The following is a 13899-nucleotide window of genomic DNA, read 5'->3' as shown; positions in this document are numbered from 1 at the left end:
ATAAAAGACTGGACATGATTAACATTCATCAAGACATGGGTGCCTTAAGGCGGGTGTGGAGTATGCCTGCCGTGGGGTACCACCCAAGAATAAAAAGAAACAAGCCATAGCTACACATCTCCGCATGGATAGATCTTAGGACACTCTGTTGAGGGAAGAAGGTCAGACACAAAAGAGCTATTACTTTATCATTCCAGTTGTATGAAGTCCCAGACAAAAATGAGGTCTAGTGACAAAACTCAGACCAGTGGTTGCCTGGGTCAGGAAAAGGCTTGGGCCGAATGGAAAGGGCCATGAACTTGCTTTTTTGGGGTGATAGAAATGTTGTATCCTGAGGGCGGTGGAGGCTCCACGGGTGTAAACATTTGCCAAAACTCACTGGCTATTAACTGGAAATTAATTTCATTGTATATAAATTACATCTCAATAAAGCTTAATCTGAAAGAGAAGGAAAAAATTGATAAAGTAAAAGGAAATCAGAAAAAAGGAGCAAAGAACAGGTGGGTAACACATAAAGAAAGGGCAGGATGGTTGACTTAAACCCAAGCACACCAATCACGTCACTAGACTGAAGATACAGCAAAACAAAACATTTCTGAGTTGAAGTAAGATTTTCTGAGTCTTGTTCATTCATTCAGCGGTTTGAGAATCTCCCCTTTTCATTGAACAAAGTGTACAAAAATAGACAAAATCTTTGCTCTCATGAAGATTAGTGTTTAGTGGGATCGTCATTGTCATTTTTTGGTTAATTGATGTCATTACTCAGAGTGTAGTTGCAGGAGGATCAAAATTCTTGGGAAGATTCATCATGGCGAGGTGAGCCAGCCTGGGCCGGGGTCCAGCCAGAGAAGGTGGCCCTAAGCAAGTGATGGGAGGTCAAGGGGATGGAGGACAGGGGTGTTCAGACCCAGGTGGCTGTGTGTGAAGCCTGCAGATTGTTGAGTCAAGGGGTTAGAAGGAATATTTCCCATATATCTTTCCTTGAAGACATACTTTAGTCAATCAAGATAAGACCTCAGTAGGAGACTCAGGAATGGGGAAGTCACAACAGATGGCCTGGGGGAGCCCTGGAATGATCTAGCTTGAGGTCATTCCTGGAGGGTTGTGTATTATCAACAACACAGAAATGCAAAGACCACAAGCACTTCCTGAAGGACAGGAAATGGGACTGAGATTATTCCAATCTCCAGTGAACGTTCCAGAACCAGCCCGGAAGCCAGAGCAGCGAGGTCTGTCATATGCAGTGGTAAATCCATATTACTGATAAAGAAAGACAGTCTTTAGGCTAATTTAAGTAGAGTGAAAATCCACAAAGGCAAAGAAGGACAAAGAAAACGTGGACCAAACTTCCAAAGGGCAGAAGACGGAAGGAAAAGGCAGGGACGTCCCTGAGCCACGGAGGACCCGCTGTCTTGGGGCGGGAGTGAATGCACCTGGAGCAGCCCTATAAAAGTGAAGCTGAATATTGGGCTAAAAAGAAAAAAAAAATACTCATTGCATGCTATTTATAAGAGCAACTAAAAATCAAAAAAGTTAAAAGTGAAAGGCATCAAGATACCGGAGAAAAGCAAGCAGATGGAATCGGTAAAAAACAGTAGGATTAAAGCAAGTCAAATAGGACAGAGGGTCACTAGCACAACCAGAAATCCCGCGCTGTGAAGTAAACATAAGAAGAGCTGAAAGGTGGGAAGAAGGGGCAGGCCGGCAGGGACGTCAGGACTCAAGGCGCAGCCCCGGGGTGAGTGCCCTGGCCTTCATTTTTGCCTCCATGTACCCAGACTTGGAGCTGAAGAAGTCGGCGATGTGGAAACATCAGCAGGTGCCAGGGAAAAGAGCCCCAACAAAAACTTGCTTTCTTGAGGCAAAGTAGTTAAGAAAGGGGCAGCTTGTCAAAACAGAAAACTTTAAAATTATAATTTAATAATTGCCCTGCTTCAGCTAAACACTGCAGAAGGAGCTGTGCCCCAGCCTCCAGCAAAGGTCGGAGGCGGCCAGCCTCCCAGCGCTGCCAGGCTACGATGAGGTGCCCAAGCACCCAGAGGAGGTCTGGGGGAGCCGGACTTCCCCCAGGGCTGGGTGGGGATGAGGTCACCTTCCCCCACTGTGTCGGGGGAGGACACATGGGCACCCCTACTCCTCCCAGCCAATCCGTGGGAGCCAGGACACTCTCAGAGGAGGGAAAAGCAAGAATTGTCACCAAACGCTGGGCCCTAAAAGCAGCAAAATGTGTGAACTGAAAACAGACAAGGCTGAGAGAATATGCAAATATACAGGGACAGTTGGAGACGTCAACCCCACCTCAGCAACTGACAGGATGACTAGACAGAAAATCAACAAGGACACAGAAGAATTTAAGACCCTCAACCAACAGGATCGAGTTGGCAGACACGCAATACTCTCCTCCCAGCGGCAGTGGAACGCACACACTTTTCACAGAGACATACCAAGATGGGACGTATCCTGGGCCATAAAACAAACCTGCACAAAAGTTGAACATCACTGAAGTCACACATAGTTTGTTCCCTGACAACAATGGAATCAAATTAGAAACTGATAATAGAAGGTCAGGAAAAGAATTTCCAAACACTCAGAAACACAGCTCTAAACAATCCGTGGCAAGGAGAGTCTCAAGGAAACACAGATACACTGAACAGAATGAAAATGAAAACACAATGTATCTAAAATTAAGGGAAAAGCTCAAGCCGTGCTGGGGGAAATCTACGTGGGCAGGTGCTCACACCAGGAGTGGGGACAAATCTCAGATCAGTGAACTAAGCTCCCAGCCCCAGAATCCAGAAAGACAAGAGCAAAATGCAGTCCAGCGGGCAGAGGGAAAGAAATAGTGGAGACCATGCAGAAAGCAGTGAATTGAAAACAGGAAAGAAATGAATGGATTTGAATTCATTTGAGTGAAAGGAATGAAGTGAAAGGAAGAAAAAGATCAATAAATTCGACAAATCTCTAGCAAGGCTGTAAAGAAAAAAAAAGAGAAGACCTAAATCACTAACATCGGGGAACAAAAAGTGCTACGACTACAGACCCCACAGTCACCACAGGGCAAGCAACGCTGGGGACAACTTTTCACACAGAAACTGACAACTTAGATGGAACCTATCGATTCCTCACAAAGTATAAACTACCACAACTCACCCAATATAGATAATTTGGGTAGCCGTATAGTATTAAAGAAGTTAAATTCATGATTTTAAACTCAAGAAAGAGAAATCTTCCTGCTCTGATGGTTTCAGCAGAGAATTCTGTCCACGTTTTAAAGAAGACTTAACTGTAATGCTGCACAAAGTCTTCCGGAAAGAAGAAGAGATGAGAACACTTCTCAGTCATTTATGAAGCCAGTATTATGCAGATACCATAACCAGACAGAAAAAAGGTCCAAAATGCAAACCAAAAGCTCATCCCTCATGATTTACATTCCTCACGAATATAGAGATACAAACATCTTTAACAAAGTAACAGCAACCAGAATTCAGCAGTATATAAGAAGAATTATACATTATAACCAAGTGGGGTCTATTCCAGGGGTGCGAGTCTGGTTCAGCCTTAGAAAAATTAATGAACTTAATTTAACATTAATATGTTAATCAATGTATTTAACTTAAAATTTCAAAGAAGAAAAAACACATGAGCATATCAACTGATGCTGGGAAAAGCATTTGACAAAATTCAACATCCATTCATGATTTAAAAAAAGCTCTTGGAAAAACACAAGTAAAGGTAACAGAGGGAAATTTCTCAACTGGATGCACACATACCAAAAACCCTGCTTGCGGCACTGAGCTTAATGACGAAGGGCTACGTGCTTTCATTCTGACCCTGGGAACAAGGCACAGCATTCCTTCTCACCACTTACCACAGTCCTGGAAGTCCCAGGCAGTGCAATGAGACAAGGAAAGGAAATACATCCAGTGCAGAAGAAATAAGCTACCCCCACATGCAAATGACATGATTGTTTACACACAAATTTCCAAATAATCTTAAGCAAAAAATCCAAGAACTAATAAATAAGGTCAGCAAGCATGAAGGATACAAGACAAACACACAATGTTGCATTGCATTTCTGCACGCTAGCCGTGACTGTGTGGCCACGGACCATTGTATTAATAATTCAATGCTATTTGCGAATGCTCAAATAAAATGCAATACTTAGATGTAGATTTAACAATATGTTAGGACTCAAATGCTGAAAACTACAAATTCTGATGAAAGAAATCAAAGATTTAAAGACGTGGAAAGACATCTGTTTCTTGCATTGGGAGATGTAATGTAGGGAGGATGTCAATTCTCCCCAAATTAAAGCACGACCTTAATACAATTCCTGCCAGAACCCCAGTGAGAATTTTTGCAGACGTAGATAAGATTATTCTGAAATTCATATGGAAAGGTGGAAGAACTAGCTTAAAGCAGTTGTAAAAAGGATTCAACTGGACAGAACCAGTGTACCTGATTTCAAGACTATGCAGCTTTAGTAATCAAACTATGTGGTGCTGGTGGAGGGAGAGAGGCATACATTGGGGGGACAGAGAAGAACCCAGAAACAGACTCACACAAATACACCCAACTGATGTTCAGCAAAGGTTCTCAAGCAATTCAGCGGAAGAAGGATTGTCTTTTCAACAAGTTGATGGATCAATTGGACTCTCGATAAACAAAAAAAGCCAAATTCTCACGCCTTATACAAATATTGACTCAAAATGGGGGGGATGGAAGTGTCCTCTAGCTCTGCCCTGGTTGAGATGTCCTGCTCTAGTTCTTCAAGATGTCACCTCTGGGGAGTACAGGCTGCCTGAGAACTCTCTAGATTATTTCTTACAGCTTCTTGTGAATCTACAATTGTCTCAAAATAAAGAGCTTAATTGAAACAAAACAGCATCTAAGCACGTTAAACTGTTTTTTCAGCAAGTGGTGCTGAAACAATTGGATATACACATGCAAAAAAGAAAAGAAACCCAGTCTACACCTAACACCTTGCATACAGATTAACTCAAGTGGATCAAGGAACTAAATGTAAAACCTAAAATTATAAAAATTCTAGGAGAAAAGACAGGAGAAAATCTTCATGACATTGGGTCATGCAAAGATTTCTTAGCTATGTCACCAAAAATAAGACCCATAAAAGAAGGAACTGATGAATTGGGCTTCATCACAATGGAAAGTTTCTCTTTAAAAGCCCTGGTGAAGAGTGCCAAGACCAGCCACAGACTGGGAGAAAATATTTACAGCTTGCATAGCTGATAAAGGACCTGCACTCAGAATGTATAAAGATTTTCCAAAACTCAAAGTAAGAAAGCAAACAATGCAATTTAAAAATTGGCAAAAGTTTGATTGGACTCTTCAACAAAGAAGATGTAGAGATGATGGATGGCAAATAAACAAATAAAAACATCCTTAACCTCAAAGGCCATTAGAGAAATTCAATTCAAATGACAATCTTTGAGAACCATGAGTCTGTGGTGCAGCTAGCGTGCTTGTGGTACAGCTGTGCTGGGAGACGCGTTGGCAGTTTATCTAAGTTAGATGTGCTCTCACCGTGGCCACACCACTGTGTGCACCCAGCCAAACGTGCAGGACTCTACACCGAGAGGGAATTTTACTGTATGTAAATTACACCTTAACAAAATAACGAAAAACATGTGGAAAGCTGACCTTGAGAAAAGCATGGGGAAACTAAGTGAAGCCTGCCTGTAGCGCCCTACGGACGGATGCGGCAGGCAAGGTGGACAGAGAGGTGAACAGCTGTGCAGAGGAGATTCTAATTATGAGATTAGTAAAATTTATTTATTCACACATTTCAAACTTTATTCCCGAATGCAGATGTTACTGCTTCAAGAAATGGTGCAAGCCACGGGCTCTGACACAAGCGCAGCTGGAGACTGACAGCAAAGCTCAGCAGCACGAGGGTGAGGAACCGCCATGCCCCCCACTCCTCCCTGTGCCCCTCCTCGCCCTCCATGAGCCCGTGAAACAGGCAACAGGAACTTCACAGGACGCATCAGCTTGCATAAACCGTGTATCAGGGTCTGGGATCTCTTGAGAGGGAGCGCTTTGCAGCAGGTGCTGCCACTTAGATTTTTCATAAAGGATGCTATTCGGTTGGTCTATATAATCACGACTGTCTGCTTCCCGCGGCTGCTGTAACAAATATCCCCCCACACTTGGAGGCTTAGAGCAATGCCGATTCACCACCCTACAGTCCTGGAGGCCAGGAACCCACAGCGGGGCTGCCCTCCTTCTGGAGGCCCTCAGGACTCTGTCCCTGCCCTTGCCAGCTCCTGGGGTCCTGGCGGCTGCCCACACTCCTGGGCTTGGCCTGTCCCCCATCATCGCAGCCACTGGGTGGAGGCGTCTTCGCTTTCCGACTACTCGCCACCCTGACGCTTTCTGACGGGTCTGCCCAAGTCTGGCTGGCAGGGCTGGGGGGACGAGCTCTCACAGTTCCCGGGACCTAAAGGGTGTCCTGGGACGTGGGACCCTCAGCTTTAAAACCGGGATGGTCCTGGGAAACTGGGGCTCTTGGTCATCTCAGGTGGAGTCTGGGGTCCGGACGGATGCGGACTGGCCAGGCTGTCTGCACACTGGGAATGTGCCGTGGCTCCTTTACAGCTCGGAGTCTTTAGAGCCAGCCAGACCACCTCCCTCCCAGGGGAGCCCCTGCTGTGGAGCGCCACCACCCCCTCTGCAGTCACTTGCCCTCCCACAACCAGGACAGGACTCAGGGACAGGGCAGAGGGGAGGGCCTCACCCCACAGGGCCGGGGCAGAGGGGAGGAGCTGCTGGCCAGCAGCCCACGGGTGTGTTTGTGGGTGACAGCTGACCGCACAGGGCCGCGACTCCTGGCGGAAGGGAGTGGAAGCTCTTGAGCCCATTGTCTCTGCTCACTGTGCCTCCTCAGCCTGAGGTGTGTGGGCCCAGGTGACCCTCAGTCAGGGGCAGGGCTTCTCAGCCTGGCCGGAGCCCCTGGGCTGGGTCCGCACAGTCACACCACTGGGGCCCCCCAGGGCCCCTGCTACCCCTACACTTGCACTGACTCAGCCTCCAGGGTCAGAGAGGGTGCCTGCCCCCAGGGCTCACAAGAGTTCCCCACTCAACTGCCCGGGCAGAGGCCCAGCCAGTGTCCCCAGCACTGTTCTGACACCCCAACCCTACAGAGCACGTGAGGGCTGAGGGGAGAGAGCCAGTTCAGCCCACGAGCTGCCACGCATGTGGAGACACAGTGCAGGGCCCCAGGCCGTGGCCCCAGAGCCCCAGCTCCCCTGCCAAGCTGCCTGTTCTCAGAGGGGGTGGACACCTGCACACGGCCCTGCCCCCCGCAGCTGAGGCGTGTGGCGGTCTCCCTCCACACCTCTCCATGCCTGTCTGCACGTCTGGTGGGTGTGGACTGTGAGTGTTACTGTCTGGGGTGTTTTTCTCCCAGGAGCCCTGCCTGGGACCTTGGCTCTCATGTCCCTGGTCCCTCTGGGTAGACAGGGCATTGTCCCCACCTGGCTCTGGGCCAAATGCCTGGGGGCCTTGACCCCTCTGCCCCGAGGAGGCCGGGGTCCCATCACCATTCCTGGGGACTGGGCTGAGGGAGATGGGGTGTGTGGGTCTGGGCGTCATGCAGCGCCAGGGCCGTGGCCAGCCCAGCCCAGCTGTGGGATGGTGACTCAAAGCAGGTGTGCACAGGGCACCTACGCATTCCTCGGATCACAGGTGTGACAGTGGGTCAAGCATGTATGTTCTCAGAGCCCCGGGCCCAGCCCTGGGAGACACAGCCTCCTAGATATTTCAAGGACACTGGCCAGGCGCCGCCCCTGCGGCTCAGCAACCTTCCAAGACATTAGTTTGTGAGCATCTCTGGCTTATTTGCATTTATGTGACTCAGGAAGATTGGATGTGAAGCCCCTCTGGGCAAGGAGCACTGGGCAGGGCCGAGGGGCGGCAGGGACGGCTAGGCTCAGGAGAGGGCTGCACAGCGCCCCCCTGCAGGCTTGGCAAGGACTCACACCGAGTTATCTGCAGGACTTTCTCAAGCTTTTGCTCCAATTTTTTACAATTAAAAAAAATTGTGGTAAAATACACAAGCATAGAGCGCGCTTTCTTAGCCACGTCTCAGCGCACACTCGGCGGCATTAGGGCACTCATGAGGTCTGCAGCCACCCCCACACCTCCAGAGCTCCCCGTCCTGCCCTGTCTCCCTAAACACCCGCCCCCCTCTTCTACAGCCTGTGCACCCCCCACCTCCCTGCATCCATGGGTCCAGGCCCTCCTGGAAGGCGGTCACGCAGCGTCTGTCCCTCTGCGTCGGCTCACTCCGCTGAGCACAGCGCCCTCAGGTCCCCCTGCGCTGCAGCGGGGTCAGGATTCCCTCTCTAAGGCTGAGGGACGGGCCCCCGTGGGGATGGACACATTGCCCATTTTTCTGTGGGTGGACGCTTGGGTCACCTCCACCCTCAGTGGCTGTGAGTCACGCTGCTGTGAACACCTGCACGGATACCTTGGAGACCTTGTTATTACTTCTTTTGGGGACAGACCCAGATGTGGCTCTTTCATTTTTACAACTATGACTTTATACTGAGAAAAATGCGTTTTGATGTGCAGAGACTATTAAACGTGTGCCACCCCCAAACGCCCTCCTGTGCTTTTCTGGGGTCAGAGTGACTGACCCTATGCCCTCACCCTTTCGGATCTGTGTGCCCTGGGAGCCACCCTGGGTACCCCCTGCTCCCTGAGGCCAACAGGACAGTGTTCGGCAAACTTCCTGTGTCCTAATGCAGGCAAGCGGCCTGGCGGGGCCTGGTGGGCGGAGGGGTCCTTCGGCCAGAACTGTGCGTCTTGGGGTCCAGGGCTTCATCGGCAGGGCCAGATCTTGGGAGGAATTCTGTTTGCTCAGTGACTCAAATAAACCTGCACGCAGGTCCCAAATCAACGCAGGCCCCACCTTAAAACCAAATTTACCCTCTGCTTCCTTCCTTTGCCTCAGAGGGAGTGCGACCTGCACCCCAGCCCATGGTGGGGGGTTCTCAGCCCTCCTTGGGCCCAGGAGGCTGCCCCACCCAGGCACCCCCTGGATGGCTCTCTCAGGCCTCACAGCGAAGCAGGCAGGGTGGGGACGCCCTCCTCGTTATCAGGGAAGTTCCTGGCTTGGAGAAAATCCTCACCTTGCCAGCCCTTTCAGTCAACAGCATGGTGATAAATGCCTCTAAGCTATCAGCGTTCCCAGTGTGGCCGGGGACCTCCCCTTCCTGAGGGGAGCCCGTTTCCTCTTCATGGCCTTGGTGGTGAAATCCTTCTCTATCACATGGGGATACCCCGTAACCTTCCCCCAAACAACAGATTTCCCGTTTGTGACATCAGCGACCGCAGCAGCTGGGGGCGGGCGGCTGTGCCCTGGATGGGTGGTCCCGCTTGCCAGGCCCGGCAGCTAGGCCGGCGTTGGTCAGAAAGTGTGCCGTGACTTTGGTGGCCGAGGGGCCACCATTCTGAACTTGTCAAAATGGGCAAAAAGTCCAAGAAACAGCAGTGTGGCATCACACCATTTCAAGGATGAGGGGACAGGAGCTTTCTGGGCCCCAACCACCCCAAAGTCTCAGCAGGGGCAGGGGGACAGGACAGAGGCTGTTTCCTGCCTCATTGGCTTGTTCTGTCCTGGGGGCTGCACCTCTGAGCAGTGGGTCCTGGGGTCCCGCTTGCCACCGAGGAGCCTGAGGTGCAGAGCCAGTGGGTGCTGGGCAGGGTGCAACCTTCTCCAGTGCCTGGAGCCCTGGCTGGCCCTCTGTGGCTAGCACCTCCTGCTTAGGTCATCCGCAAAGTAGGAATAACTTTCTGCCGCTCAGGTGGGTGGCCTTAAGGACTGAACTCAACAGTGAAGCCACAAAGTGGGTGGCACTGGGTGCCCCCACCAGGGCTGGCTGAGGGCTGCCCGGTTGGTCCATACTCAGGCCGCCCGAGATGGGGCCGGCCAGTAAGGTCCCTGGGGCCTGGACACAGCTGTCCACCCTGCTGCAGAGGCAGGCTGACTCTAGGCCTTGAGATGTGTGGCTGGCCCAGGCCCGGCCTTTTCCTGGGGAGGGGGCTGTGGGGAACCTGGCATTTGAGGGTGCAAGTGTTGACCTCCAAGTTGCAGATGCACCTCAAGGCCTGGGCTGCTGGGGAGGCCCGGGCCCAGCTGCTGGCCACTCGAGCAGGCCAGTCTGTTCTCACTTTCTGGCCCCCGTGGAGCCCAACCTGGGAAGGGCCTGAAGCTGCCTCCTCAGTCCACCCCAAAGCCACCCCTGGCTCCCCAGGAAAGCCCCTGCCCCGCAGCCTTGTGGAAGGGAAGCAAGGCTGGAGCAGCTGCCTTGAGAGCTGTTTGTGGAGGGCATGGCCCCTTGGTCCAGCTGGCCAGAACCGAGGGGACCCTCAGAGCCCTGCAGGTCGCCTGCGTGGGGACCTCCGCCATGCCCAGAAACCAGAATGGAAAGGACAGAGCCAGGGAGGAGCCCTAGCCAGGGACGGTGATGCTGACGGCAGAGTTGGCCTGGACCACCTTGGCCGGGAACAGCTGGGGCTGGAGCTGAGGTCGGGCCGAGGCTGGGCTGGGCCAGGGCCCTGTGCTCCTGGTGGCCTGGAGCGCCTCCTTTACTGCTGGTGTCAGTGTCAGAGGAGCTGGAGGGGAGAGGAGTGGGCCAGCCCTGTGACCGACTGAGGCGAGGAGTCCCCAGAGGGAGAGGGGCTGCTTCCCGGTCACGTGCTGTCTGGGCAGAGGGCTGTGGACGGCATGCAGCCACGGCGGGGTCCAGGCCCACCTGCTCCCTCACACGGCAGGTGCACCTGTGCACGCTGGGACCCCGGGCTGGCGGCAGTTCCACCCTCCCTGGGTTGCGTGAGGCCAGGTCCCCATGACACACGGGCTATCTGGTGCCTGCTTCCTGCCCCAAATCAGGGTGGCAGAGTGAGTCAACCGCCTGGCAATAGCAGTGACAGCCAGGAGCTGTGCTCTGGGACTCCGCCAAGGCCCTCATCCTTCACCAGCTTCCCGTCTCCAAGGCAATGCCTGGGAGACCTGCAGGGCAGGGCTCAGGCCTCTCCTGGGGGACCCCAGGAAGCGCATGGGTGATCAGATACAGGTGGGGACCGCCCGGGGCCCCCACGCGTGCCCGTGTGCCTGCACACAGCATCCCCACCCCGGGTCCCCTGCCACGTGACCCTCTTCCGGCAAGCATTTTCATGGACCCCCTTGATGAGGAAACAGGCTCATCCTGCCTGCTTGTCCCCTGTGTGGCCCCTCTCTGAGCATGAAGGCCCCAGGAGTGGGAGGGGGGGCTCACTGCCAGGCTGCTCTCCTCACCCCCGTCGCAATCCAGGATGCACAGCAGAGCCCTGGCCCCATGCGCCGCCCCCGAGTGCCCGAGGCACCTGGGCCAGGAGATGGCTCGGGAGGCCACTGGGATGAAGGACCCTGATATTTGAGGCCGGGTCACCAGCCCTACAGCTGCCCTGACTCCCGTTCTCTCCCCATGGGCCCCTCGAGAGCCCAGAACCCTCAGATGTGGGAAGGCACCAGGCCTGGGGCCTCCCGGACCATCCTGCTGGGTTGGAGTTTTGGGGGAAGTCGGGAGGGCAGCCTGGCCCTATGCGATGGCCCCAGGCAGGCCTCACCCAGTGGCCTGCTGTCCCCAGCCCCTGCACCTCTCTAAGCAGGAGGCACTCTTCCTCACACTCAGGGCATGAGGAAGGCACAGCTCAGAGCAGAAAACCAGGCGACCAGAGGAGCCTGGCACAGCCTGAGAGAGCCCGAAGCACATGCTCAGGGCAGCTCTGGCATGTACCTCCGCCCCAGAACCCTCCCTAGCAGGGTGGGGGGTCCAGGCCCCCTTTGTGGGGCAGTATGGCACCCATGTGCCTAGCTCCTGGGCAGGACCTGAAGCTCACATGCTCACGGTCTGGGACCAGGTGTCCTTGACACTGTGACGCCCTCTCAGCCAATGACCATCAGGGCGAAGACCCTTTGGGATGATTTCTGGGCTGTCAGCAGCTCCCCAGCCTGCCCCTCGTGGCCACAGGCCCACATGTGACTCGAGCTGGCCCGGGGCCACCCGCTGCCCACTGGAGGCTGGGAGCCTCAAGCACAGCCAGGCCCCCAAGCACTGGGGAATGCTGCCCCTGCAGCCCCTCTCCAGTGAGGGTGAGGCCGATCCTGGCAGCCCCACCAGCATCGAGGAGCCCATGGCTTCTCCAGGCACCAGGAATTCAGGGGTCCAGCTGCATGGAGGCATGCCCAGGGAGAGTCCCGGGGTGGGGGCATGGGAAGAGAGTGCCTGCTGGCCAGGACTTGAGAGACCTCCGTCAGGAAACCGGGCCCTGCCCGGCACACACGCCCGTCTCTGCCTTTCTTGGGCCACTGGCCAGCCTGAAGCAAATGCCCATGTTTACCTGGGTGAGGGGAACTCAGGCCCCGCCCCCCCTACGCAAAGCCACTGGGGCTGGAGCCAGCTCTGGGCTACAAAAGGCTCCTGCAGACCCAGGTCCCTCCTCAGAGGCTGCCCTTGGGACCGTCACCCCTCCCTGCACACGATGGGTGGCTGGAGAGAGCCGGCCCTGCTCTGGGCCCTGGCTCTTGCCCTGGCCTGTGCCCAGCACGCAGGTAAGGCTCATGCTGGTGGCTCCCCCGCGTCCTGGGGCAGCCCTGGTCCTGGAGGCAGCAGGCAGCTCAGAGGCCTGTGTGGGGCTCCCAGCACAATGCTGGTCCCGGAGCAGATCCTGGCACCTTGGCCCCTACCCCTGGCTCTAGCCACCCTGCTTCTGGCTCATGAGTTGGGGTCCAGGTGGGGACAGGGTCTCTGAGGTTGGGCTGCTCCCCTGAGGCAGAAAGCAGGAGCCCAGGGTCCCCCAGCCCCTGGCCCATGTGCACCTCCCTGCTGCTTACTGCCATCTGACCCCTGCCAGGCCTGATCTGAGCAACTTTCAGCCCCCTAGGCCAGCCTGGGCTGCCCCTGCCCCCAGGGCCCCCGGCCCCCATTCATCTGCAGTTTGCCAGCTCACTTTCCCCATCTGGGCCTCAAAGGGGGGCTCTAGGGAGTGTGGCCTGGGCTGGGGGTGTGCTGGGGAAGCCGTGGCCCTCTGAGACTCCCTCTCATTCGGACCTGAACCTCCCGCCTCTGCTTCCCAGGGGACACCAGCTCCTGGACAGTGTAGGGTGACAGCATGCTCCAGGAAGAGCGGCCTGGGGTGGGGGGCAGGCACTCAGTTTGCATGAATGAATGGCTCCTGGAGACCCCAGGTCAGCACCAGGGGGCCCCCCAGATGCTTGCTTGGCCAGGCTGAGCAGATGTTCAAGGAGGGTTGTGGCCCAGCTGAGGGTTGGGGTGACCTAAGATGCTCAGCTGTGTGCACAGAGACCTTCCCAGCACCCAGGCCTGAGCAGAGAGGCCCCTCCCCTGTGCCCTACGGCTCAGGCCCAGCGCTCCACCCCCCCCACAGGCCAGGCCCGGGATGGCTCTTCAGAACCTGGCTACAAGCATCCAGACCTGCCTCCGGCTCCTCCAGGGGCCAGGCGGTGAGGCTCACCTGTCAGGGCCGCCCCACCTCCCTGACCCAGCAGGAAAAAGCCCCCGAGGGGCCCCTTGCCTTGGGTGGCTGCCAGCCCCTCCCCACCGAGGGCTGGAACTCAGGGGCTGGAGGATGCCTGGAGGATACGTGCCTCGGGAAGTCACCCGTGGTCCTCATCGCGGCTGCAGAGAGCGGCACAGGCTGAGGGCCAGCCGAGCCGTCCTCATTTGTCTACGTTAAACTCGGGGATTTTGGCCCCCCCTACGTCCCCTTGGCCTGGAAGCAGAGGCTGGTGGCGGCCTCTCTGGGTATTCAGTGTCAGCGCACACCGGGCGTGCAGGGCAGGGGATGCCACTGGTATGGCTCCTCTGCCCT

Source organism: Manis javanica, chromosome 11 (genome assembly GCF_040802235.1).
Source record: "Manis javanica isolate MJ-LG chromosome 11, MJ_LKY, whole genome shotgun sequence".
NCBI classification, from domain to species: Eukaryota; Metazoa; Chordata; class Mammalia; order Pholidota; family Manidae; genus Manis; species Manis javanica.
This window is presented reverse-complemented; position numbering follows the sequence as displayed.